Source organism: Fringilla coelebs (genome assembly GCF_963513975.1).
Source record: "Fringilla coelebs genome assembly, chromosome: 7".
In the NCBI taxonomy this organism is placed as follows: Eukaryota; Metazoa; Chordata; class Aves; order Passeriformes; family Fringillidae; genus Fringilla; species Fringilla coelebs.
Genome location: NC_140035.1, coordinates 31,442,681 through 31,468,312, shown reverse-complemented (window position 1 = coordinate 31,468,312; position 25,632 = coordinate 31,442,681). Strand labels below are relative to the sequence as shown.

The 25,632-nt window shown below is 39.7% G+C and overlaps 1 protein-coding gene across 3 annotated transcripts in view; it reads left to right on the top strand.

The window, feature by feature from the left end:
• The first annotated feature begins 2,427 nt into the window (after window positions 1–2,427).
• The window catches only part of GULP1 (GULP PTB domain containing engulfment adaptor 1), a 142,563-nt gene continuing 119,358 nt past the window's right edge, over window positions 2,428–25,632 (top strand). For all 3 annotated transcript variants that reach the window (XM_084209281.1, XM_084209280.1, XM_084209279.1), the window contains exons 1-2: window positions 2,428–2,505; window positions 21,657–21,710. The gene's annotated coding sequence lies outside the window, so the exon portion shown is untranslated. The remainder of the gene's footprint in view (window positions 2,506–21,656; window positions 21,711–25,632) is intronic.

The following is a 25,632-nucleotide window of genomic DNA, read 5'->3' as shown; positions in this document are numbered from 1 at the left end:
TCACATTTTCTTCTTTTTTCTTCAAATACTATGCAGCAAATTTAAGTTGAAAATCGATTTGCTCTATGTTCCTTTTATTTAGGCATTTCAGTACAGATTATGTCAAATATATATCACAGAAGAACTAGAAAGCTCCCTATGTCCTGAGTATTTTTCTCTTGTGTTATAAAATGTCTCACTTTCTTTAAGAAAAAAATTTTGCATGCAGACGGGATTTTGAAAAATGTCCTTTCCTGACTAATATATTCTAAACATGTAGTTTTATTGCATTTAAAATCATATAACTTGATTTTAGAAAAAATATACCCTGACTTCATCAAGCATATATTACTTCAGAATATGTAGAGAAACCCCATTCCTGCATAATAACTTATTTTTAGCTTCCTCTGGTGTAAAATCTGCTATGGTACCAGAAAAAATTTTCAAGTGTCCCTAATTCTTCTTGCTTTCTGCATCACCTTTGAAAAATTCATAGCATTTATTTCAATAGCCAGAATGTTTTCTCTTTGTCTAGAGTGTGCTCTGCTTTGCAGATGACAGCTGAGCTTGTCTAATCAAACTAAAACTGGTACACTTACTGAACAAGGCTGAGCACTTGTTTATCATTTGAACCACAGACCAACTTTAGATGTGTGTTGTGGAATGCCAAATAGATAAAGATGCTTCCTGACACTGAGATGAACTGCAGTTTTGCCTAAGGAAGCACTGCATGAACTGCCTTGTTCCTTTAAAAACCATCAACACAAACATGAAAAACAAGCAGTTGAAGCCTAAATTGTTATATCACGATGTTTGAAATGTGTGCTAGATGAATTTGTGTCTGTATCTTTGAGAACCTCCAAATAAATAACGTTCTGGATAGCAGCTGACTTCAACTTTCCTTCAATGATTTCATACAATTCCTAGGTTATCTCTCTTCCCATCCTGCCTGTCACTGTTTTTGACAGGGACAAGTGGCTGAGGAGATGCATGCAATGCAGTTGTCAGCTCCAACCAGATGCTGCAGAAAGGTGTAAGGGAATAGCTGACAGTAACAACAAAAGTCAAAAAGTTTTTTTCTGATGGCGACTCATGAATTATCTGTGAATGAAATGTGGTTTGCTCAGATTCTCCTTCAACTGTCTTAATGTTGCTGTAGACAGGTTTAGTAGGGGTATTTTTTTTCTCGTTTGGGTTTTTTTCTTTTTCCCGACCTAAAGTATTGAAGGTTTAGTATATGAAAACAGTAGCTGAGAACAATTCCTGGATTTGATGTTATTTAGAATTTAAAGTTCATACAATTTCCCCAAGTGTTTTCCATTTTCCTTCTTTCTCAGAATTCATTTTATATTCATGTTTTGGAATTTAGCTTGTTAGCTCCCTAGTAAAGTTTACAAATAACTCTGAAACAATGTGGAGGGTTTGTATTTGTTTTCTTTACTTGAGAAACTAAACTGATGGAAAATTTCAGTCATTTTCTTATGTCTAGAGCAGAAAAGTTACTAATTTACCTGGGTTTTGTACCTATTTTGGAGTTTGATTGGTTTTGGTTTTTATTTTAATGGAAAAGGCAGCCACACTAATTAAATTTTTGCATATTTCATATTTATGCATGTCATTATCTAGAGCTTACTGATTTAAAAAGCTGCCTGCTCCTGACTTCTACTTTTCATGTGTTTTTTTCTGTCATGAAACTTTCCACTCTGGACCATAAATGGCAACCCTGAACTGTTTTCCATCTTGTCTTTAAAACAAGAATACACCTGCTGCAGACAAAACGCCTTTGCTTTGATTTCAGTGACATGTTTTGTTCTGCTCTCTAAATAGCCATTCTCGAGGTTTGTCTAGTGATTAATGCAAAATGAAAGGCATCTTTCATGTGCTGTTAAGAAAAAACAATCAGGGAGGAATAATAGATGAGTTTCCTGCCTTTCCACAGACACTACACGCCCTATTATTGGTGGAAGCCCACCAGGAATAAAAGAAATAATGGCAGACATGAATTCCTTGCCTTTCAGCAGGAAATGCTTTGTCCCCAACTTGCACATACCATGACTGTCATAAAAATATATGGTGTTACACCGTCCTGGTGTTTCTGAAGCACATTTTAATGGGGAGCGTGTGATGCGGACGTTCTCCAAAGTGCGATGCTGCATATCTGTACCCAACGAAATTGATTGCAGCTCTAACCGAGACCAGTGCGAGTGCGTCTATATCTTTTCTTTAGGAGATGCTTCCTTTACGAGCGTAGAGTTACCAAATTGCGTTGCTCACTTTCTCAACTGCCGCCTACTCTTCACGCCTGCTCGCTGTTGCCGTGCTGCCCAGCCCTGGCGGTGCCGGCGGGAGGCAGGGGGAGCCCGGGAGCAGCGGCGGCGGCCCGGCCCGGCGGCGGCGAGCCCGGCAGCAGGCGGGGTCCGCGCCCGCCCGCGCTGACGTCAGGAAACTTTCGGGGCGGCCGTGGCCGGAGCGGGCGCCGGGAGCGGCGCGGAGAGGCGGCGGGACGGGCTGCTCCATCCCCGGCAGGTACGCGGCACTCCGCGCCCGGCGGCACCGCGGGGCCCCGCGCCGGGGCAGCCACCGCCCCGCGGTGCCGAGGGGCGGCCGGCAGGCACCGGGATACGGAGGGGGGCACGGGGGTCTGAGCGCCTGTTGATCGCCGCGGCAGCGCTGCCCCGGGCTCCGCCGCCCCGCTCTGCCGTCGGCGCGGAACTTGGCAGGGGCGGGTGCCGCGGCTCGTTCGCGGGGCGAGCGGAGCGGGGCTGGCGCCGGGGCAGCTCCTCGCTCCCGCGGGTCCCGCCTCACCTGCGTGGCCGTGCCGCTGCCGCGGGGTCCGCGCTCCCTGCTCCGGGGTCGCCGGCAGCGGCTGCTCCCGGCCCGGCACCCGCACGGACCCGGGGGTCTCGGACACACGGACAGGGCTTGGAGAATTTCAAGTAGCTGAGAATAATGAGCTGCCTTTCATTCGGGGTTGGGGTTTTTGCCCGTTGTAAGTACAGTAAAGCCTTTATCCGAGAGGAGGTTTTGTTTTCCTCGTGAGGCTCTGCCGTGGCAGTCCGGCGGTGCTGGGCGGCAGCCGAGCTCGCCGCTGGGGCTGCTGAGCGCTCAGTTGTTGTACAAGGGAGGATCTTCGGCTCGTAACCAAACCACCGAGATAATTTTAACTCCGCGTGTATTGGGAGGGTGGAGTGCTGGAGGAGTTTGCTCGATCATCATGCGAATACAGAGAAGTCTGAGCAAGGGCTGCAACTCTGCCTTGGAGTCGGAGGGGAGATTCAGGGAGAAACTCTCAGTTTGAGAGGGTCTAAAAGTTGTATGACAATTAGAGGAACGTGTAAAAGTATTTTGTTCATTTAATTTCGCTGTCCTTCTCATTTATTAGGGAGCACCGAGAGTCAATCAAAGACCCGTAAAGGTTAATTGTATTCTTCATACAAAGGAATTGGCTCCCTTCTGAAGAAATAGATTTCTGTGGTCTTTTTTTGAACTTGAGACACTTATTAGATTTCTAATTTAAATAGCATGCAACTTTTAAACTTTCCAGTTCCTACAGTTCCATTGCAGTTGCAAGTTCTTAAAACATCATCTTTATGGAAAGAAGTTACCACAAATAAAAAGATGCTACCCCCCCCCAATAAACTGGAAAACAATGCATACATGAAGGTGACTATGGAAGTGCTTTGAATGTGCAGAGATTAATGTAAAATATTACAGCAATATATTTCGTTTATTCAGTATAAATAAGCATCTGTATTTGTGTGTTGTGTGAATACTTCTCCTTTTAGAACTTATTTTCCATGATTTTCTTCCTCTGTATGTTAGATGAACATGTAACACGAGTGATACCTTTCAGTTGTTGTAGGGATAAGCAGTACTTCAGAGCTGCTTAGGGTGTTAATCAAAATAAGACAAAACAATTCACCAGAAAGGAAAATAACATATTTTTGAAGGTCAAGCCTCTATTTTTATGGTCATTTCAGAATGAACAGTAAGTATTGCCCCAGTTGTAGACTTACTTGTTTGATTTGTCATGCAGTAGTATGTCAGGTAGAGCTTCAAATATTTGGAGATTATCTATGTGAACTTGGAGAAAGAAACAACAGAATGGGGGGAATTATTTCATGATTATTGGCTATACATACACTTTTCTGGAATGCATTTTAAGTGTATGAATGCATCAGTGCTTATAGATATTATTAAAGGCGTATGTTTACACAAATGGCTTGGATAAAGAGTTGTTTAGGGATTAAAAGCCTGGTGTTATGGCACAGTGCTGAAATATGCAAGGGAGAACTTTGGTTTATACTTTCAGCAGAGCTACAGTGGGAGGAATATCAATGAAAGGGGGCTGGAAAGAAGCAGAAGCAAATAGAACTCTGGTTGCCTGAGAAGTTAGGATGACGTGTTGGGTGTGTCTTGTGAGCGATGAGTACAGAAATTAAAGTTATTGCAACAGTGAACTGTGATACAACGTTCTGTGTAAAGCATTTTAAATCTCATAGGAAATCTCCTGCTACTGGAGGACCAGCTAGGAGGATGTAGTTAACAGAAGTGGAAAACAAGAGGGAATGTTCTACAAACTACTGGTTTGTACTGTCTCCTTAGTTTTGGGAGGTAACTTTGTAACCTTTTTGAGGGTTTTTCTAGAGTACAAAGATCGTGCATCTACTGTTCTGCAAAACACTCACCTGATGTGCCATTTCAGAATTTCCTTTACAAGCTCATTTTAATTTGCTTGTCTATTGCATGTAGACTAAGTTAAATTTCATAGTGCAGTAGCAGTTTGTAAACATTGTTTGTAATGTACAATGTTTGTAAATATTGCTGGATGCTCTAAAGGTCACAGTCAGGGGACTTGCATGAAGCACTTGAGAGGTCTAATACAATAAACTGGAATTTGTATTACAATTATGGAATTAGTTTTTCCTCTTGAGATAATCCTTCAAGAGTGTACTGCTTGAACATGTCATAGGAACATAATTAGAACTACCAGCTGAATTAATTAAAGGGCAGCTTCAGCTTGAACTGGAGAACATATAGCTAGAAAGAGAACAGAGGGGGAAACTACTATATCACTAAATTTTGGTCATACCTAGGATGGCTTGTGTCAGGATTCTAATTCCGTCTTTTTTTTTTTTTTCAAGAGAACAAATAGAACACTGAGTCCTGAAAAGTCTACCAGGTTCTGTTCAGAAGAACTGCAGGACCCTCAGACTTTTCAGTTATTATTAATGGTGGAATGTATGGCAGAAGTTGAGTCTGTGTTCCAAGTACATCAGCTCTTGAGACAGGGCAAAAAAATCATTAGTTCATGACTTCATAGAGTTGTTGCACAAGAATATGCTAATTGGGAAGAAATAAACAGTTTCCCCGTCGCCTTTTTTGCCTTACTGTAATCTGATTTTTGAAGGATAAGCTCCTTTAGAGACTCAGGCTGTAATCCAGAAAAGAGCAAACAATACTGGCCCTATTAGAACAGGGCCTCTGCATAGCTGTCTAACAATGTCCTTTTTGGTTCTCTTACCTGCAGAATGTAACTATGCATGCATATCTATCAATATCTTTGGAAGTACTTTCCTTCCTAGTATCTCCCGAATCCCTGAGATCAGAATGTCGGCTTTGTTCATGCAGATAGCTTTGCTACCACACTGCCAGTGCTCCCCTGAACATTCCCTGTGACTTAAATGCTTAATCAAATTGTTCTATGGCTTTGCTGTTGTGGGCCGGTGAACTACTGCCACTGAACGTGTAACCTTGATCTGGGTTTACAGTCACAGCCCGTGCTGGTTAGGGCTGGGAGGAAGAAGGAGGTAGGCTTACTCAATTATCTTTATTTTGTGTTGTGTTCCCTGAGGACAGTAGTGTCATCACTGCCCACCCTTTCAGTCTCAGATATGTAGTTGTGGACCTTGCCTGTGCCACTCTGTTTGCCCAGGGGCACTACAAAGACTCTGGGGATGGTCAGTAGTAGCTCTTAAGTCTTACAGATGTTTTTTCTTAAGCATTTTAATGCACTTAAAATGCATTTCTAGCCAAGGCTGCAGCTCCACGGCACATAATAAGCAGACAGTCCTCCCTTAAGGACCCCCTGGCTGTATGGTTTCAGAGAACGTTTGTTACACTGAGCTGAACATCACAAGTCCAAAGTGATGTTACCACAGATTTTATCCAGGATCCCAACAGAGAATTTATCCAGCTGAAAACACATCATGAATTCCCAGGAAAGCATTTCCACTTCCATTCCTCCTCTCCTCTGTCAGTTTAAGCAGATGTTTTTATCACCAGCTAAGAGGGCGCTCCAAATGGAAATATGATTGTTTTATCAGGCTGGAGTGACTTACGTTTCTGATGTGTAATTACATATCAGCCAAGACATAGAATTTTGTAGCTTGAAGGAAACAAACATTTGTAGATCAGACAACACCTGGGTTTCTGACAGCCATCTAAGTAGTTTTCACTGAAGCCAGAAGCAGAACTCAGGCTGTAACACCTACAGTTTCACACAGACTGCTTGATAATTTTGGAAAAAGCAATGGAAAGCCTCTTAGATTAAGGCACTGGATTTCTTTAACTTCTGCAATATTTTTTTCTGTTTTGAAGGGCAGCCATTAAAAAATTCTGTCATTTTAATTCCAGAGTGTGACATATTCATCTTATTAGTATATAATCACTTGGTTACTACTGCATTTGTTTTATGTTGCACCCTAGGCTTGCATATTCTAGTTTTATTCTGAGATCTGAGCTGTGTTTTCTCCATTTACTATATCACTTGGAATTATAAAGATTCAGCAACATCTGTGCAGCCAAATGTTTTTCTGTGCTTTCTGTCTGCAATACCTGATCAACACCCTTGCCTTGCAATGGTGCGCTCAGTGTAAATTGGTAAACAATTCTCTTAATAATGCGCTGGCTGGAGACCGCAGCTGGCGCTATTGACAGAGTTAAAGTGGGTTTTTTTTTTGTCACCAGAAATTAGAACTATAATCTGTGGAAATTCTGGTTATTCCTGTGCTGTATCCTGAGCAATGCAAGTAAATAACATTTCTATGTTGAAAAATTTGGAAATTATAAGGCAAATCTCTTGCCACTCAAAAGTGTGTGATGGCTGTTTCTAGCTTTCTTTAGTGCTTTGTGGAGAAGGGTATATGGATATTTCAGTACTTGGGAAAAGATCTTCCATCTTCTCATAATTCCCAAAATAACATGAAAGCTGTAAAACTGCATGTAAATTCCTCCTTATTTTCAGATAGAATGGAATTGTTTCTTGAGGACTGTTGAGTTCTCTGGAATATTTTAAGATCTTTAATGTGATTTCTTTTTTCAATTCTTCCTCTGCTCTCTCCATCCCCTTAGTTTTAATGGGGAAAATTCTGACCAAAAGCAGTACCACACTGTGCAAATCAGGATTCTGACCTAGTACCTGTTGTGACATTTAATATTCTCTTCTGTTTCCATCTTTCTTCTTTTACATGCAGATGTCCTATCTTCAGTTCCTTCTAGGCAGAGTGGGACATTAGGCACTTAAACATTGTGCTGAAACTTTCCAGGTGATCTACTCTAAATCCCTGTAGCCCTTAAAAGCTTTTTGAGAGATCTCAGCAGTCTAGGCAAAATCAAAATTGTTTTCCACTAGTCGAAAAGCTGGGATGAGGTTGCTCCTGCTGTGGAAGGGAAGGGAGGTGGTTGCCCATTCTCCCCTGTCTTGCAACTCTCCTTGTGGCAGTGGTCCCAGGGGAGTGCTGGTTTCTTCCCAGCTGCAGACTAGGTCTGCTCAGCTTTGGCAAGTCTCTTCTGTGCTAGTGCTGGCAATTTATATCTGCTAGAGTGTAATTATTGGTTTTCCTGCACACGAAGGTACTCCTGATATTAATTAATTTATTTTCTCTTTTGTCAGATTGGCCGCTTTTTTTTAGGGTGTGTGTCTGTGTTTGCACATCTTTTAAAGAAGGTGTCGCTTGAAACAGCAGCATTTTTTCTTAATCTGTTGTGAAATCTTCTGGAACATATCACTGAAGTGAGGTAATGAGCCTAGATAAAGGACTGTTCCCAGTAAAATAGCTTATTTTTCCTGCAGTCACATCTCAAAATGTTGTTTGGAACAGCAATCATCTTTGCATGCCAGTTACATTAGGAGTTGTTTAAGAAAGTTTGTGTCCTCAAACCTATTTTTTTAATGTTTGTCCAGGCCATCTTTCCAAATGCCTTGCTGTGCAGATATGTGCAGTCTCTTATGCCTTCTTCCTACACGCTGTGTTGGCAGCTGAGTGCATTCAAGGATCATGAGTCAGGTTCCCTAAAAAAACCAAAATCTTAAAAATAATGAGATTTCAAATACTACAGGCTTCTGGTGAACATTTAGTATTGTTTTCCTTCTTTAAAGCTTTTTCTTTACACAGGTATGTAGACATGAACTTTATTTTGTATTGAAAACAATTTATTTTTCACACAAACTCCAAATTTTAGGACTTGGGTTTTCAAGAAAAAGTTTCTTGTGAGGCTTGCCCCACTGCTGAAAATTGCAGCTGATAGCTTTTCTCTTTTTTTCTGCTTCCTGATTGATAAAGTGGCAGAACCATCATTTCCAAAGCAGGGGACACTTGGGATCAAAGCTAAAGGGTGATTTCATGTTGCAGGGTATCATATGCCCGAGTCATACCCACTTTAGAGAACTGTAGTTAAGATTAATGTGTGGGGACTTGTTAAAGCAAAAGTGAGAGGTGAAGTGTACATGGTAAATGATGCTGAATCTTTACTTGGGATAGAAAATAGCAGCGGGAAACTGATGATGTAGCCAGCAGAAAGTCTGAGACATTAACCCCCACTGTGGTGCCTCTTAATCTGTTTCACATGTGTATGCTCTGAAGTACAGCCTACTGTGGATTTGTAAACACCAAGGTCTTTAATGTCTGAGATAAGGACAGTCTTTTTCTTGATTCAAGCAGCCTAAAAATTGCATTACTAATTTTGTGAGTTACATGTTGCATTAATATTCAATTTATCATGTTGTGCAAATGGGCTTAGGATGGAAGAAATACCTTTCCAACAAGTTGTGCAGCTGGAGCTGTTACTAATTCCTTAATCTTTCTGTGTCATATAGTAATTGCACTTAATTGTTTGCTTTTGCTGTGTTTTATGGTGTGAAATGCAGTATGTCAACACTGCTGAACAGGTACGTCAGTGTGTGTAATGCTAATATTCTTGAAAGAGACTTTCCAGGTTTCACCTGACTGGATGAAACAGCTCATGTGTAGCTATGTACAGTGCTTCATACATTTTCTTGTAAATCAGAGTTTGTAGCTGGTTTTTCTTGGTGAGGGGTTGGTTTTGTCTTTGAGGGGCGGTAAGGTAAGAGAGGGGCCAATGCCCAGGGCTGGGAAAGGGCAATGTAAAGTAACGTTTTCTTACACAGCCATTTAAAACTGTTAGTGTGCTAGTGGTTAAAATTCTTGTTAAATTGCTTGTGGTCCTACTTCAGTGAGGCTCTCCACTGCTAATTCTACTTTTTATTCTTTTAAAAGCATATTAGGTTTCTTTGAAGGCCAAAAGAACTCACCTAGAAGCATTCCAGCTTGTAAAAATGATTCTCCATCTTTCCTCCCATCACATTCTGTGAGGGGAGCTCTGTTTCTGGTTTAGTCCCCACAGATTTTAAATTGTACCTAAGAAACCAGCCAGTTTTGGAGAGGGCACTTGGGAACTTTAGTTCCCAGGTGAATTTCTCTCAGGGCCTATTGCTTGTGCCCTAAAAAGACAGAGGAATCTACAAGTTGTGATTTAACCTGGTCATACTGACTGGCAATCCCATGTGTTTGTCACAAGCACTCTGCCATTAGCAGCAAATGTGATAATCTGAAAGACCATACGAGCTGTTTATTGTTTTCTCTTTCAAAATTAAGTACATGTCCCGGAGATCTTGGTTCCAATCCCTGTGTTTTATGGCTGAGGATATTGAATGTGGCTATTAAGCTGTTAGACTGGTTTTGTATTCGTCATTTTCTCTGATATGAAGAGTAATTCCTGAATGCAAATCATTATCTGGCCTTTCAGCCATGCCACACTGACTGATGTGCTTGCATGGGTGATACCCCCAGCTGTCAGTACAGATATGTGGCTCTTTTTTTACTGGTTTTGACTGGGGTGGCATGAGATAGCTGGTGGCCACTGCAAATCTGCCAGTGTGGAAAACTCCGAGCAAGCAGAGCCTACATGGGTGTTGCAGTGATCTGTCAGGAAACTGAAGTGCACTTGACAGCACTGCTGATTATTTCTCTTAGAAACAAGCAGGTGTTTGCTTGGCTTTGGTACTGATTGACAAGGCAAAAATTATTTAACTGCACAAGTGACAGTGCTGCTGCGGGGAAGGAGGATTTGTGTCACGGATAGTGTGCTGTACTTCTGAGGAACTGCTTTAATGCCTGGTGTTCTGGATGGTGTTTATTTCTCCAGTCTTGCACAAAAGTGGAAATGCTGGTTATTATCCGCAGCAGTAGATGTAAAGTTGTCACTCTGCTTAGATTTTTGCTTCTTATGTTGGGTTTTTTGAGGAGGAGAAGGAGAGGGTGTGACTACTTAGCAATAATATGATGTCATGGCACTCTGTTTCATGTAGCTAATTAAAATAGGTTATTAAGAAATAAGATTATTTTACATGGGCATTTAGTATTAGATGGCAAGCCTAGCATGTGCATGCTAATATACATACTTACCTTGTTTCCTGTAAAACTGATGGCTTTCAGTCTTCTGTTTTCAAAATGTACCATTTGCACCATGAATTCTAAACCCAGCCTCAGACCCATAAAAGACTGACATTCTTTAGTGAAAAGTTTGCAGTCTTAGACTTAGGCTGAATCTAATAGGAAAAAGGATATATTAGGAGCAAATGTTATTTTTTTGAACTAGAATGCATTTATAAAATATCTTTATCTGAATTTTATGCTCATGTTAGTCTGTTTTGTCTTTTAACTTCTCAAATATTATAAAAAAACCCAACATAGTCTTTATTTTTAAATCTCCATAGATAGGAAGAAATGTAATCACTATAAAAATAGATGCAACATCATTTGCTCATGTATTTTATTTGAAGCCAGATAAAAAAATTATGTAGAGCTAATAAAAATGAGATGTGGTATTGTGTGGGTAAAGTGCATAATTTTCAAGTTCTCATGGATGAGGTTTTTGATGAAGTGCATCATGTGTAGCCTGGTATCAGCCTAGGTGATCATTTAAAATGAAGTAGAAAGATGCTTCTTCTGGAGGCTCTGTCACAACAGAGGCTTTTGGGGGAGACTTTGTGTGATTCATATACTTTGTGTGTCCAGATATCTTTGCTGGCCACTGATCCACTGATATGTTTCCGGATTTCCTCATATGTGATACTTTTGGCTTGAGTCTTAAATTTATTTCAAACTCCACTCCTGGAAGAATCTGGGGTACTTCAAACAGAAGTGCAATATAAGAATGAACAGTCACCATCTAAGCTCTTGACATCCAGAATTCAGAGCCAAGACATGTTTTGATGACTTAAGGATATTGTACTTTATTATTTAGCATTTTTCTTACCATTCCTGGAGGATATCCTGCGTTTTTATAACTTAATGGCTTATGAAGAATTCCTAAATAAGACTTTCTCCCCCTTCCCATTTTGGAGTTGTATTTCCTCTGAAGCATTGTTAGACTTGATTAGGATCTAGGAAATTTTTGAGTAATGAGTCAGAAAAATAAACAAAATCTGAGCAAGCAAAAGGTGGGGAATGGAAAAGACTTCTGGTTTAGATGAGTTTAAGTCCTTTCAGCTCTAAATTAGAGGTATAGTTTCCCTCTCCTGCATTCACACCTTTTCCTTCCTTTTTCCATGTCCCTTTCCTCTTCTTGCCCTTGTACTCTCAGAAAACCCCAGGAGAACAGTTGTGTTGTGCCTTACTGAGATGACTTTATGGGTTATGGCATATCTGTGGGATATATGTGCTTCTCTAAAAGCCCTGAAGGGAAAGCTTTCAGCTGTAACAAATCTGTCCTGTAAAGGATGGAAAGCAGTAAATTTGCTTATAGTTGTAAACACTAGTAATTCCACAACAGTCCCTTATGTACCTCTTACTTGGAAAATTATCTTTGTTGTGATTCTGTGTGCTTTTCAGTTTGGGATTTCAGGTTTTTTGACATTGAAACTGAGCCATGATTAGAAGGTATGAAGAAATGGACCATAAAATAGATGTTTAGTGAAAGATAAGTAAAAGCATGCTTGATAGGATTAGTGGAATATATTTGAGATGTGTTATGTTGCTGGCATACCCGTGACTGCTTAACCACTACAATAATCTGTTGCTATTTAATCCAAATCAATTTCCTTTGCTAGGTCGTCTGGAAGTTACTGAATAAGTTACTTAGTTGCTTAGCCAAATGGCAGGGGAGAAAAAAAAAGTCAAACTACTGAAGAAATATGCCTTGACAGTAAAGAAAATAATAAAATGCTAAGGATCTCAGTTCTGAAGGAAATAAGTGGTTGGCTGGAAATAATTGCTTGAATATTTTGAATTCATTATGGTGAATTTTGCCAGATGCTTTTGAAGAATATTTATGTGTGTTATTTGCTGTTGTGTTTCTTGTGCTTGCTGCAAGGCATGTGTACTTCTGGGTAATTTGATCCTGTTTGTTTATGGTCTAAATACTTCTTTTCCCCCCAGACAGCAGTTTTCAATTGTGTATTATTTCAGCTGCTATTTGGAAAACGTGACACAAATATAAGTCCCAGGCAGTGTTTGTCTAAGGTAGAATTGTATTTGTCTAAGGTAGAATCAAGTGTATCTCTTCTTCACTGACAAACTTGGCGGAATCTTGATGTATCTTGACAGATTTCTGAAATTTGTGTTTCACAATATACCTGGGAACATTTACACGGTAAAATCCTCAAAAAGATGTTGCAGCTCAAATACATTTGTAGCATGTCTGGAGAAAGCAACTCAATAACTCTGAACCTCTGACGCTGTGGAAGTGTGGAGGGCGGGGAGAGTGTTTTCTGCTGGCTCCTATCTTGTCGCTTATCTGGAAATGTGTCAATTATTTGAGTCTGCCCTGGCATGTGGATATTAGGAAAACTCGTATACATGGCAAAGAACTGGCTAGTGTGAGAGCTGGAATGTGAAGAATGGTTTTGTGAATGATGGTAATTTTAGGGTCATTAGTTCTGTTTTGTGTGCATGCAGGAACCATGCTCGTGTCTGTGTGACTTCTCAGGGTGTCAAGATGCTCACCCTGCAGTTGTGGAGGTAATTTAGAGTGAAATGATGCTCCTGAGATGGTAGTTGAAGCACTTCTCCATATGCTGGTATCCTTTTACTGTCTGGTGCACCTTTCTTTGGGTACTGGCTCAGGTATTTTTGCTATGGGAACTGAATCAAGTATGACCAAGAACTGGGAAGTGGGAGGAATAAGTTAATTTAGACATGTTCAGTCTGACTGTGGAGCAACAGAGTAAAATGCAATACAGATGCTTTTCCTAATAGACATAAAACCCAGGCACTGGTTTGTCATACACTGGTTTCCTCAGTGCTTGCAGTGTGGCTCTTGCTGACATGCCCAGAACAGATTTATCCACATGGACATAGTCTCTATCTGGTCTTCACTTTTGTGCCCTTCAAGGCACCCCACTTCAATAAATGAGGATGAACAGTACTGTAGTGCAGAAAAGTAGAAACCTTGTTGTTACTATATCCAGTTTATTTAGCTTTGTCTTGAATTCAGGTTCCTACATGTGTGTATTAGGAAGGTTTCTTTTGTTTTCCTGCTGAGTTCAATCAGAACAAAACAAACAGAAAAGCTTTTTTCTTGGTTCTCACCTCTCTTTAAAATTGAGGAATGTATTGACTTTTGAATGCACCAGAGCTCAGTTTATCTATTAACTAATAACAGAAAAGAAACAGAAGTTGCAGCGAACAATGTGCTGGCTCTATCTTATCCAGTGGCTGTTGTCCCCTGCTCACCCCCATTTAAAATATGATATTGCTAAAGACAGAATTTTGCCTTTGAATTTCCACTTCTGTAAGGTTTATCATAGCATGGAACAACCTGCCAGAACTTAATTGCCTTTTGGCAGATCTTCTTTTTTCAGTGTTGCTGGTGCTGGGAGAGGAGGATTCAGGTGTTCAAGGGACTGATCTTGAAAAAGAAGGCAGACCTTTTAAACTGGTTTTTGTTGAGCTAGTCTCTAGTGGAATTGGACTGCAGCAGGGTAGTCCCATTTTTCCTTTTGCCTCTCTCCCTGGCAGTGATTTTGGAGCTTGGTGGAGTCCTCCAATAAAATTTTCATGCATTTCACAAAATCTGATGAATTGTTAGAAAAGAGATGGATGTCGCTGTCCCTGTAGGAGACATGCAGCTGACTGGAGTACAATGTGGTTGAAACAGTGAGTTCTTGCTCATCGCTCAAATGTGCTGAGTTTTAGTGGCCATTACGTAGCCTCTGATAAAAAGTTGGGTTTTTTTCTTGGTCATGAAAATTAGTCCATTAAGCTCTATCATAATGGATGCAACCTCTCCAGCACTTTGTTTTGGAGTGGCTGTATAGGTGCACAACATTGTGAATTTTATTGTGAATTCTTTATTGTACTCATGCAGTTCAGTCTTCTGTTATTTATCTTCTATTTTTATCACATTTTAGCACATTGTTTTCTTGAAACTTTCGCTTTAGCCCTCTTCAGTCTGTTTTTTCAGTAGACAGTCTTTTACTCAGTTGTGCTTCAGCAGAATTGGCATGTTACAGCCAATATATGTACAGTATACATAAATTTCCTTGGTTTTCCCATGTCTCTTCAGTGTTCCAGATTTCTTGGCAGTGGGCTATCAATCAAATAGCTTACCTGTTTTTCTGTGGAATTCTCAGTTTGCTGTAGGTGGCCTCTATGCATTCCATATGCTCCCAGGAGCTGCAGCCAATTTTTCGTCTTACAAATATTCCTTCAGAAATCTGGACAGCTTTAAAACTGCATAGTCGTGTTGTGTTCAGATGTCATTTCAATGTTCTTGGTTCAGCAATGTTCTAAATTACCTCTTCCTCTAACTGCACAAGATTCAGACTTGCCAGGGTTTGGGGTTTTTTTTGTATTTATTTTTGGGGGGTTTTATGGCTTGGCACGCTTTGGTGCTCTGAAATGAAAGCAAAAACTAAAGGAGGAAATCTTGTGCACTGCCTCAGTCTATTCTCCCCTTGCAAGCAGCTATGTAGTAATGTCCATCTTGAGGCTTTGAAGGTTACTCTTATTACATGAAAGAATTTTAGGATCTTGTTGTTCACTGGGTTGCTTCATCAGCTGTGCTTGTTTGATTGGTATCTTTTCTATGCAGTAATTCTGCTGCTTTTTCTTTGATTTTTGTTCATGTTGTCTATGCTTGCAAGGATTTTTTTTCTTCTTATGATTCATTCCAATTGGATAAAATTTTACAACATTAAATTTTGCTTTCACGTGTTTTTCAGTTAGCTGTTTAGCTGCTTTTTTTTCTTTATATTCTCCATTATTCCTTTTATACCTCTAATTCTCCACCACATTTTTGCAACTGAATGTGCATGTCCCTCTGCATCTGCCAATTAATTCATAGAAGTTAGTGATAACCTAATTGATGAAAGCAAGAATTGGAAGTCTGAAAGAATATATCCACATTTGTTCTTTGTGCCTGATTGCCATCTGGAATTGCTCAGCAGAAAACAAGGAATAGGTGTGACTCAAACAATGAGGATGCCATTTCCATCCCTATGATGTTTCACTCTTTTCCTCTGACCACTTTGTGGTTCTCCACAAACTCAGATTTCCATTTCTGATGTACATGATAGTTGATAGAGATGTACCAAGACCTCCTGAGTTTAAATATGAGCTGGTGTTCTCCTCTGGATGAAAAGATGAGTCCTGTTCAAAATGGTTTTCCTTTCATCTGCTACATTGTGATGATATCATGTATGGGACATTTTTAGCCTCTTGTGATTTTTTTTAAATTTTTTTTTTTATGCTTAATATGTTTTACAAAGGAGGCTTTTCCTATTATTGTTCTCTTTTGTGATGAGAAAAACAAATGTGCTGAAGAAAACGCTGTGTATAATTTTAGCTGAAATACACTGCTGATCTAAAGACCAAGCAGGACACTAAGATGTGAGGTGATAATTTCTCAAGTTTCAGCAAGTCTTTCTGGAGATTTATGGTAACTATTAGGGTCTGTATGCTCAAAATATGTTTTTATCCATTTTTCAAGTAGAAACAAGGAAACAACCATCCAACTGAAAAAAAACTTCTGTCACTTCTGTCATAGCAATAATCATAGTTGTGGGGGAGGTTTTTAGTTTGTTAGTCTTTGTTTTATCTGCAATATGAGTGAATGAAATACATTAACCCTGATGTCCTGGACTTTGAAATAATATTGTCATCAGTGCCCTGCTTCTTTTCCAGTCCAAAAATGCACATTGAATGTGCTGATATCTGTGAAAGGAGACTATATGGGATTGTACAGCACTTTGGACTGAAAATGCAAAGAATATGATGGAAGATTTCTTTGTGGTGAAACAAGGATTAAAAGACAGCTGCTGGCCCAAACTGCACACGTGAACAAATTAGATGTTTTTATGATGCAAACTGGGACATTTGTGGCAGAGAAGTAAAGGTTTTTCTTTAAGCTTCATGCCCCTATCTTTGTTTAGTCCATTGGTTATATTGTTGACACAGCTTGAATTTATATTTATTGCTTGAAAACAGAAAATATTCTTAAGTCTTTCTGCATAGTATATTCTACATGAGCTCACAATATAGTGTTTGGGCTCTAGATAACTTCTCTGTCTCCCTAGCTGAACTGTATATTACAGTCAAAAAATTATGTAAAATGTCTATTCTTACTTACATTCCAATATTTCTACTTTTTATTGTCTGAATACTTGATCATCTAGATCCTGGTTACTTTAAAAAATATTACTTAGTTATAATAAGAAGTCTGTTTTACTTGTATTTGTAGGCTTCTGTAAAAAACATTCAGTCCCTAAAAAGAAACCTTGGTTTTTATAAATCCAGAATTTTCAGTCCTATTCTATTTGTTCCAGGTGTAACAGATATCATTCCATGATGCCTAGCAAGTATGTCACTATGTCCAGCTTCAGTTAGCAGACTAACAATTTTTGAGGTGATTGTGATTCATTTAAAGAGCTCCTTTTGTTAAGATAAATCTGAGTAGTTGGTAGTTTTGTAAATGTGGATGGCTGTGCATGGGGTGTGTCTAATGAAGATTTTGATGTGTGAAGTAGTAAAGCCAATGTTATTTCAGTTTTTTTATTGTTTCTTGAATTGGTTGTAGGAGAATATATAGTTACACTCTATGAAAGTCTTCTGCTGAAATTGCATTTTTCAGTAGTGCACGTGGTGCTTCTTTTTATGTGCTTATGTTTAGTTCTGTTTCTTGAACCCTGACACTCAATGCAGCTGTATCATATGGTTACCAACATACTCCTTAACAGGAATAAAGAAGTGGGGAAAAATAAATATGTATGTAATGACAACTTTTGGGACTCTGTGAAGAGTCTCCGAAATGAAGAAAAAATGTCCAGTCCCATACCTGTGGTTATGAACTTGCACTCCAGGGTGCAGACAGAACTGAACACATCAGCTAGTGGTTTAAGCAAACCAGGAACAGCTCCACTCCAGAAATGTTGTGTATTTAACTCCAGAGCCATGTCAGCATGCTTCACCCCTAAGGCAATTCAGGAGCGTGAGGGTGTTGGAGGCATGGCTCTAAACAGTGTGAGGTTTCAGAAGTCATGTGGGTCTCATGGCATCAGTGTTGAAATGGGGTGTTGAAAGGCAACCCATGGAAATATCTAGTTTCCATGCTGTGCCCATACACTGCTGCCTCTGCTTATTCCTTGTGTATTTCTGAATTTCTTGGCGCCATGTCTGGCTGTCTGTACATCCGTTCTTAGTACATGAACGTGGTCAGAATCTTTTTGTAGCTTCTTGACAGTTGTTGTTACTGCTAGAGTTTTATTAGATTTTCTACCACTTGTGTCATTGCCTATTTGATGTGTTGTAAGATATCTGGAGTAACTTAGTAATGAGGATTTGGAGAAGCATGTTCAGAGAGGCCTTTAGGTTAATTTTCATATCAGCTGGGTTGTAATTTTAATGAGGAAAAAGGGTTATGCCTGTATGTTAGGTTGAGGAAAGATGTGGCTTGATATAAAACTTCTGTCTGTGTTGACTGGTTTGCTTTGGGTTGCCCGTGTGTGAAGAATAGCCTAAAGGTTTGATGTGGAATCTCTGTGGGGTGGCAATTTCTTCCAAAAAGATGTGTACATGTGTAAGTCAGTGTGTTCCCACACATGAACTCAAATTCTGTCTATCTGTCCTTACATAGGATAGAGAGACAAAATTTCTTCCTTGAAAACTTATTGCCCTCTCCAGACCCTGAAATGGAACTTAACTAGTCAAATAAAATTCTGTGGAATGTGATTCCCAACCCCACCCTGTTTTTCCTAATAGTGGTCAAGGTGCTGTAGGAAGCTTTTTTTGCTGATGTTAGGACTACCCTCCCCTAGCTCTTGGCTGTGATTTGAACAAGTGCTGACTCTCATACCTGAAATCAAGGGCAGCCTGCTTTGATCATAAAACACTCCACATTTTATAGCTCTTTAGGAAATAACACCTGAGGACTTGCACATGTTTCCTTGGCAGGTTGTTTCTGTAGTTTCTGCCAGGTTTTACTGCACCTGCAGCAAATCAGTTTGAATGTAGCTGAGTTTAAGCCTCTCAGTAGAGGAGACAGCAAAATGCTTGATCATTTCAGATTGGGAACCTCAATTCTCTTATGTTGGATTGCCACACTGGCTGAATGTAAAATAAGACAACACTGTTTTTGAAACACACTCAAGTTTGTGGACCATGAAGTGCTCTGGTGAGAGCTGCCAGAGAGCTGTCTCTTGTGGGTGTCCTCTGGCTTCAGGCTGCACTTTGAGAGGTTTGTGGCAAATAATGCACCAGGCTTTTCAAAGGACCATCAGACAAGATGTTCATTTGGTGACCTGCATCTGTTTTGTGTACTGAACAAGATAATAGCCTACACATAATCACATACTGTCATTATGGTTACATGTAAGGGAATCTCAATTATGATCATATAGACAACATTTTGACATTTTACAACAGAGGACTTCAGCTTTCAGAAAATCAAACTACTTTTCTTCTCCTGGGTTGTGCTGGTGGCCAGGCTTGCCTTTTTGTGACAGGAATTTTCTTCCTGCTATGCCCTCTGTTTCTTTAGGAAGAGGCAAGTTCACTATATTATGGGAAAAATCCTTTCTTCCTGTTGTGCAATCCCTGCAGATTTATCTCATATTTGAGTAACAGCCTGGCTTCTGACAAAGGAAATATTGGTAAATCTAGGATTTTTTTTAGGAGATTTACAGAAGCTGATCATGCTTGGAATACTTCATGTGTTCTTGTTAATAATTTAGATTGTTATTGTTAATGTTGAAGGAATTGACAGTCACAGATATAATTCTTATTGGAAAGCTGGGGTTATTGCCCTCATGGGGTTTGACAACACACACTTTTGCAGAATCATTGTTTTTGGATCATCTGTTTCTTGTTCAGAGTCCATGACTAATTAGCTTATAAAAAAGTCATTGAGCTAATATCTTATAGACGAACCTGTGATGTCAGATTTGATCCCCTAATTGCTCTTATAATTGGCATTTATTGGAGCTCTTTCACAAGTCGGGGCAACAGACGTCATTTGTTTTATGTAGAATGTTGTAAAAACAATTGAACTGGCAGCTGATTACAGTTCTCTATTCAGTAAGCAATTTTGGAAGACTGTGGGCTAGACAGTTGTCTGATTTGCCTGGGTTGTAAAAGTTAAATGTAAAGAGAGATGAATTTTCAGCATATGGCTCTGTGCTAGCAATTACATGCATTAGTGGTTCAGCTGGTGTATCGTGTCTGCTTTATAAATGTTTATATTGCAGCCTTCTGCTAATAGATATTGATGACAGGCAGTGTTTGGAGGCCCAGTGTATGGCAGTGGTCATTAATTATGGCCCAGTAATGATCCATCCACTTGTTTTTGCTAGCATATCCAGTTCTAGTCCATGCTTGTGGAAACATCAACTATTCTGTTTTTCCCTTATAATTTAACACAAGGTCATTGTCAGCTGGGATGTAAATGTTTAACATTTCATACTGAGCATATTCAAGTATTAGAACTCTTTAAGCATAAGTGAGCTGGGAAATAAAATTATGCTGATGCTTACATAAAGCTTGTCGTATTAATTCTGAAATTATTTGGAATGTTTTTTGATTGCCTATGTGTATAAAGGAAATATAGTCTCTTTGTTTGCTCTGAAATTACAGAGAGCTCTGTGGTGAGAGGAAACTTTGAAATGTCACATTCCTGTCAAGAAAGATAATTCATTGACCCTTGTCCATAAAAACTGGTGAAAAAGTTGCACACTTCTGACCAGTCTCTGGATCTCATGTCTCAAAAGTGTGAAGAATGTGATAAGTTTGAATTCAGCTGTGATGGGTATTTGGACACCAAAATATATAACTTTTGCCATATGGCTTCTCTCAAATTCCGTACTTTCTCAGTTGCACATCAGCTCTGAACAGCATGGGGTTTGTGGAATGATCTCTTCAAGCTGCAGACACAAAAATGAGCTTTTTTTCCAAGTATTTGTCAGTTAGAAACAGTCCTCTGGAATTGCTGACATTAAATTCTGTAATTGTAACAATGAATGTCTAATATCAAAAGAATAAATGAAGTATTTCTGGTGGCATTCATCCTGAAACAAAAGCATGATTAGAAAGTAATTAACTGTCACTGTTATGCCTTTGCATGGCTTTGCTGGCTGGATCCCAGAAATACTGACTTTTCCTAGTGGTGAAAAAGAGCAAGGACTTCTCTGGATGTTGAGTTCAGGTGGCAGAGAACAAATTCCTGTGACAAGAGTGAAAAATGACCTGTAGACCTTATCCCAGGCACATAAACCCATAGAGCAAGGACTGCTGAGCCTTTCTGTGCCCACAGTGCTGTGGTGAACACGTCACTTTTTGCACTGGAAAGCTTTTAATTTCTCTGGGCAATGTTGATACTTTTTTTTTTAACATGGACCTCTTCGGGCCACTGAAAATTGTCTTTTCTGTTTTATTTCTCCACACTTGATAACTTCAGAGGAAATATATCTGCTTATGAAAACTTCCATTTTAAGGTGTAATATTTGGAAAAAAGTGCATTTGATGAGAGTATTCAACACTTTGTGCTGGTTTTACACACAAAGCCTCTGTACTAGACATGGTACAATTGCCCAAATAAGGCACTTAAGTGATTTGTTATAAGATCTCACAGGAGCCTTGGAAATTTGAGGCACAATTGTAGTGGATATGTGTCCCAGAGAACACATGTCCCCAGAATTGTTACATGTGTTCAACCCTTGGGAGTTAATTAGTCCTTGGCACTGGCAAATTTTTCTTGTGTGTTTAAAAAGGTTCAACTGTACCTCAAATCATCTCTTGGTTCATATTTGACAAATTATTAAGCCAGGTAAACTTGATGTCCAAATTTTCAACAATATAGGCAAGTATGGATTGAAGATTTAAAAATCATTTTACGAGTTACTGAGAGTTTAATCTAATGATTGTGATTTCTGAACTTTCTGACAGATACCTTCAAGGTGAGATGCAAGACACGTGGAGAGGAAGGAACCACTAGATCAGGTTCAGTAATAACCTTTTCTGTATATCTATATTTGATCACATAAATGTGCTTACTAACACGAACAGCTAATCCCTCATGTTGGTGATCTGATTTGAATAAATTTCTATTTGTTGTTGAAACAGAAATATTCCAATAGGAGGTTTTAGTGTGTTGTTTACACAGGGGGAAATCTGTAAACACCCATGGTCCTTTTGCTATCTGAATGCTTCTGTTGTCACTGCAGGGCACATAAAACCATAATAATTGCGGAATGGTGATAGCTAATCCTTATCCTGCATGAGTGCAGTTAAAATCTTTCTATCCAGCACATATCTATGTCAACTTTTATTACTAATTCATAGTTCCTTGATGTGCCCTTTTTTGACCATTATTTATCTCACTTTCACAGGCTGATTATTTTATCTGTTGCTTTACTTTTATTTTGGTGCCAGACTGGGTTAGATCACAGAGCATGCAGATGTAGTTGTCAGTGCTTTGGGTCATGTGTCTTCAGACTGAGGTTCTTATCACTGGTTTGAGAGAACACAAATCTGCTTTTTTACTGGGTCAGTTTCTTGGGGAAGTGTAGTAATTTTAAAATGACACTTGTGACCTTCTGTTGCATTTGTTCTGTTGATTTCATTTCCTTTCAAGTTGTTGAATTCTGGTTCAAGGAGCCAGTGTCACTGGCCAGGTCAGATGGATTTTGAAATTAGTAGGACTGTGGTTAGGATTTGCAGTAGGATTTTGGTTACTGGTATAAATTGCAGGCTCTGTTCTGGGCAGCTGGGAAGGGGGAATTCCTTCTAGATCTTCACAGACAGGTTTTTGTGCTGAAGTTACGCAAGTAGCTAGGTAAGCATTTGTTCCTGATGAAGTTGTAGCAAGACTTGCCATAAAACTGTGATACTTTTATTACCTGTCTTCCTTACAAACCTTTTAAATTATTTTCTCTCAAGAAGAAGCAGAATTTAAATCTGTATGGTTTATTAGAAGAATATAATTGCATTTTTGATCCAAGGCTGTGATTAAATAAAGGAGTGTGGGGCAAGAGGACAATGTACTCAAATAGGCTGTCATGAGCAGAGGTAAACAGCATGGGCTGTGCTCTCAGAGTGGGGAGTTACACTGTGTAACAAGTGATGATTTTCTGGCACCTATAAAGCATCACAGCTGAAGTTTCTTGATCAAAATATTTCTGAGAAATCAGAAATAGCTAGATGGTCTGATATTCTAAATATGAACTTTGGGCTCTTAGCTCAATGAAAGTCTTATGGAAAGAGGTTGCTGGAGTTTTTCAAGTTGTTTTGAATTAATTTGGGGCTTTAGTGTGTTTTTTTTCCCCCTTTTTTGGGGCTTGTTTTTAGCATAGGTAAACCTTGTCTGTAAAGAGGTGGTGTTTCAAGGCAGAATTCTCTGTGTCTCCAGTCCTTGCCCTGTTGTTCCTAGTCATCAGATTATGTTGGTCTATGGCAAAAATAGGGAGACATGATAAAGAACCCAGAAATTTGAGTTCTGCACAATCAGCAGTATATTGAAAGTCTTCTGAACTTCAGATCAGGCTCCTAAAGATACACTTTAGCTATGATTGTTGGAGACAGAGAAATATAAATGGGCTCTTTCTGCTGGTGCTTGTCACATGGGACAGTCACTCTTTGTGTAAGAGTCTGTGTAAGCTTCACTTACTTGCCTTTTTTTCTGGCTTTTGCCTTTCTGCTTAAGAATAAAGCCTCAAATTTTAGTACTTGTGCTGGGAAAATTGTTAGATACATTTAGTTACAGTGAGCAGTCTTCCAGAGTCCTATTTATTGGGACAGAATGAATAGAAAGCTGTTGTTTATATCTATATTCCCTGATTACTCTTACTAGCATGCCAAATATCTAATGAAAAACTGCCTTGTGAATTGTTGGTTTATTTATTTATTTCTTGAACAAAGCCTGGGCTGCTGATGTGATCTTATGGTTCCATAGGGGTAGGCAAATATACCGTAAGTGGCATTAATCAGAGCTCCAGCTCTGTCTTGGTATCTTTAACCCCACCTGTGGGATTAATGCAAGGCTTTGTTGTCTTCCCCACTTCCCATCTGTCTTTTCTATTAATTTGCACAGTAATACTGGATGCTTATTAGGTCGAAATTGAAAAGGGGAAAATCCGTTACTTAAGTTTATAAAAAGGCAAGCTCTGTGATTTTTATTTTTTCTTTTATAAAATGGTGCTTAGATTGATCTTAAGTGAGAGAAAACACAGTGTAGCCTGTATGGAATGAAAAAGGAAGTTTCCAGTCCCTTCTACACATCCAGATGTTCTCACCGTAAGACAAACCTTCACTGTAACAGATGTAGTTTTGCATGAGTTATGTTCATCCTTTTACATGTCTAGGTGTACTAAAGCATCTTTAAGGACAAGCTGGCAAACCTCTGACTAGCTACAAGAATGCCAGCTCCTGATGATTTTTGAATTGTACTAAAGTTTGGAGTAGGCAGTATTCCTTGGCACAAGGAGGATGTGTTGATAAACTTGTTTAGAACTTAAATGTTCCTTTCAGTGTCATGTATGGATGTCCTTCCTTTAGATTTAGAGGCAATTTAGTTTAGTTTTCACAAAGGAAAACCACAAATTACTAACAGTGTGCTGAAGTCATTAGCTAACAGCCTCAATTAGCATAACAAACAAAATGCAGAATAAATGCAGGCAGAGCAAGACTGACTTAGCCTTGAATTTTCTGCTGTGTCCATATTACTGTGCTACAAGGCTTCATTCAGTAGACCTGACAGACAACTGGAGACTTAAAATGTTAAAGAATAAATTCCATTTTAATCTCTTTTGGGGAAGAAAAGCCACCAACTCTTGGAACTGAGATAGTAATTAGGCTGAAACAGCATAGATTAGCCCCACTTAATGTGGAATTTAATTACTTGAGAGCAATTAAATTAACATGGAGTCTGCTCAGCTTGGGGAAGGGTTTGAGTATAGGGATTTCTGTCAAAAATGTTAATGCACTCTCTCTGCGATAACTTGTTAATTTAACATAACTTTCTTTTTGCAGTTTGTCATCAATTCAAAGGCAGCTAGTTTTCTCTAAATGAAATAGGTTATCTTGGTAGAAAAAAAATGTCAAAAGTGGCTGGATTGAGCTTTGGTTCCTAGTTAGCAACAACCAGGCAACGTCCCCTCCTTTATTACATTTGAGATTTCCAGCCCTTTGCTTCCCCTCAGCTTGTTTACTTCCTCTTTACTACCTAGGAATTGCCAGTAACTGCAGCACAGCTACCAGGGAGGCAGTTTCTCTGGGATTAAGGAAGAGGTTGAGTCATTTTCCTCATTCTAACTTGAGTCAAGATTCACAAGGTGCACAAGGCATCCACCTGTTGTGGGGAGGGGAAAGCTCTTTGTGGTGTCCTGATCAATTTTTCACCCTGGTTAAAGGAGGGAAGACACAAAGGCACTGCTGATGGAGCCACACACGTGTCAGGAAGTCACTGGGCAAAAAAAGCCTTCTTTGTCAGGGTGCTGCTGAACTTTTCATTTGAAGAAAGGATTGGAATGAAGGAATCCAGGATTTAGTGGTGTGGAGCTACCACCCTTTGTGCAGTGGAGAAGAGGACATTGTTGGTCACAAAGTGGCCCTAGTTGTAGGCAAGGTGAGGGTTTGGGGTCACATCTGGGGACTCTAGTGAGAAAGGGCCAGTCCAATGCTGCCTGCTTGCCCTGGCTGCGGCTTTTTGGTGCTGATTGCACCTGCTGCTTGGAGAGAGGTTCTCTCAGAGCAGCTGCACAGGAATCCTTCAGTGCCTTGAGCTCCTCCTGCAAGTGCAAGCCCAGCCTTGGCAGGGGCTGCTGCTGCAGCTGGTGTAGGGCTGGTGGAGCATGGGGTGTTCCCTCTCATTGACCAGTGAGCAGGGGAGGCTGATGGCCATGCTAGGATGTATGACTTTTTTTTC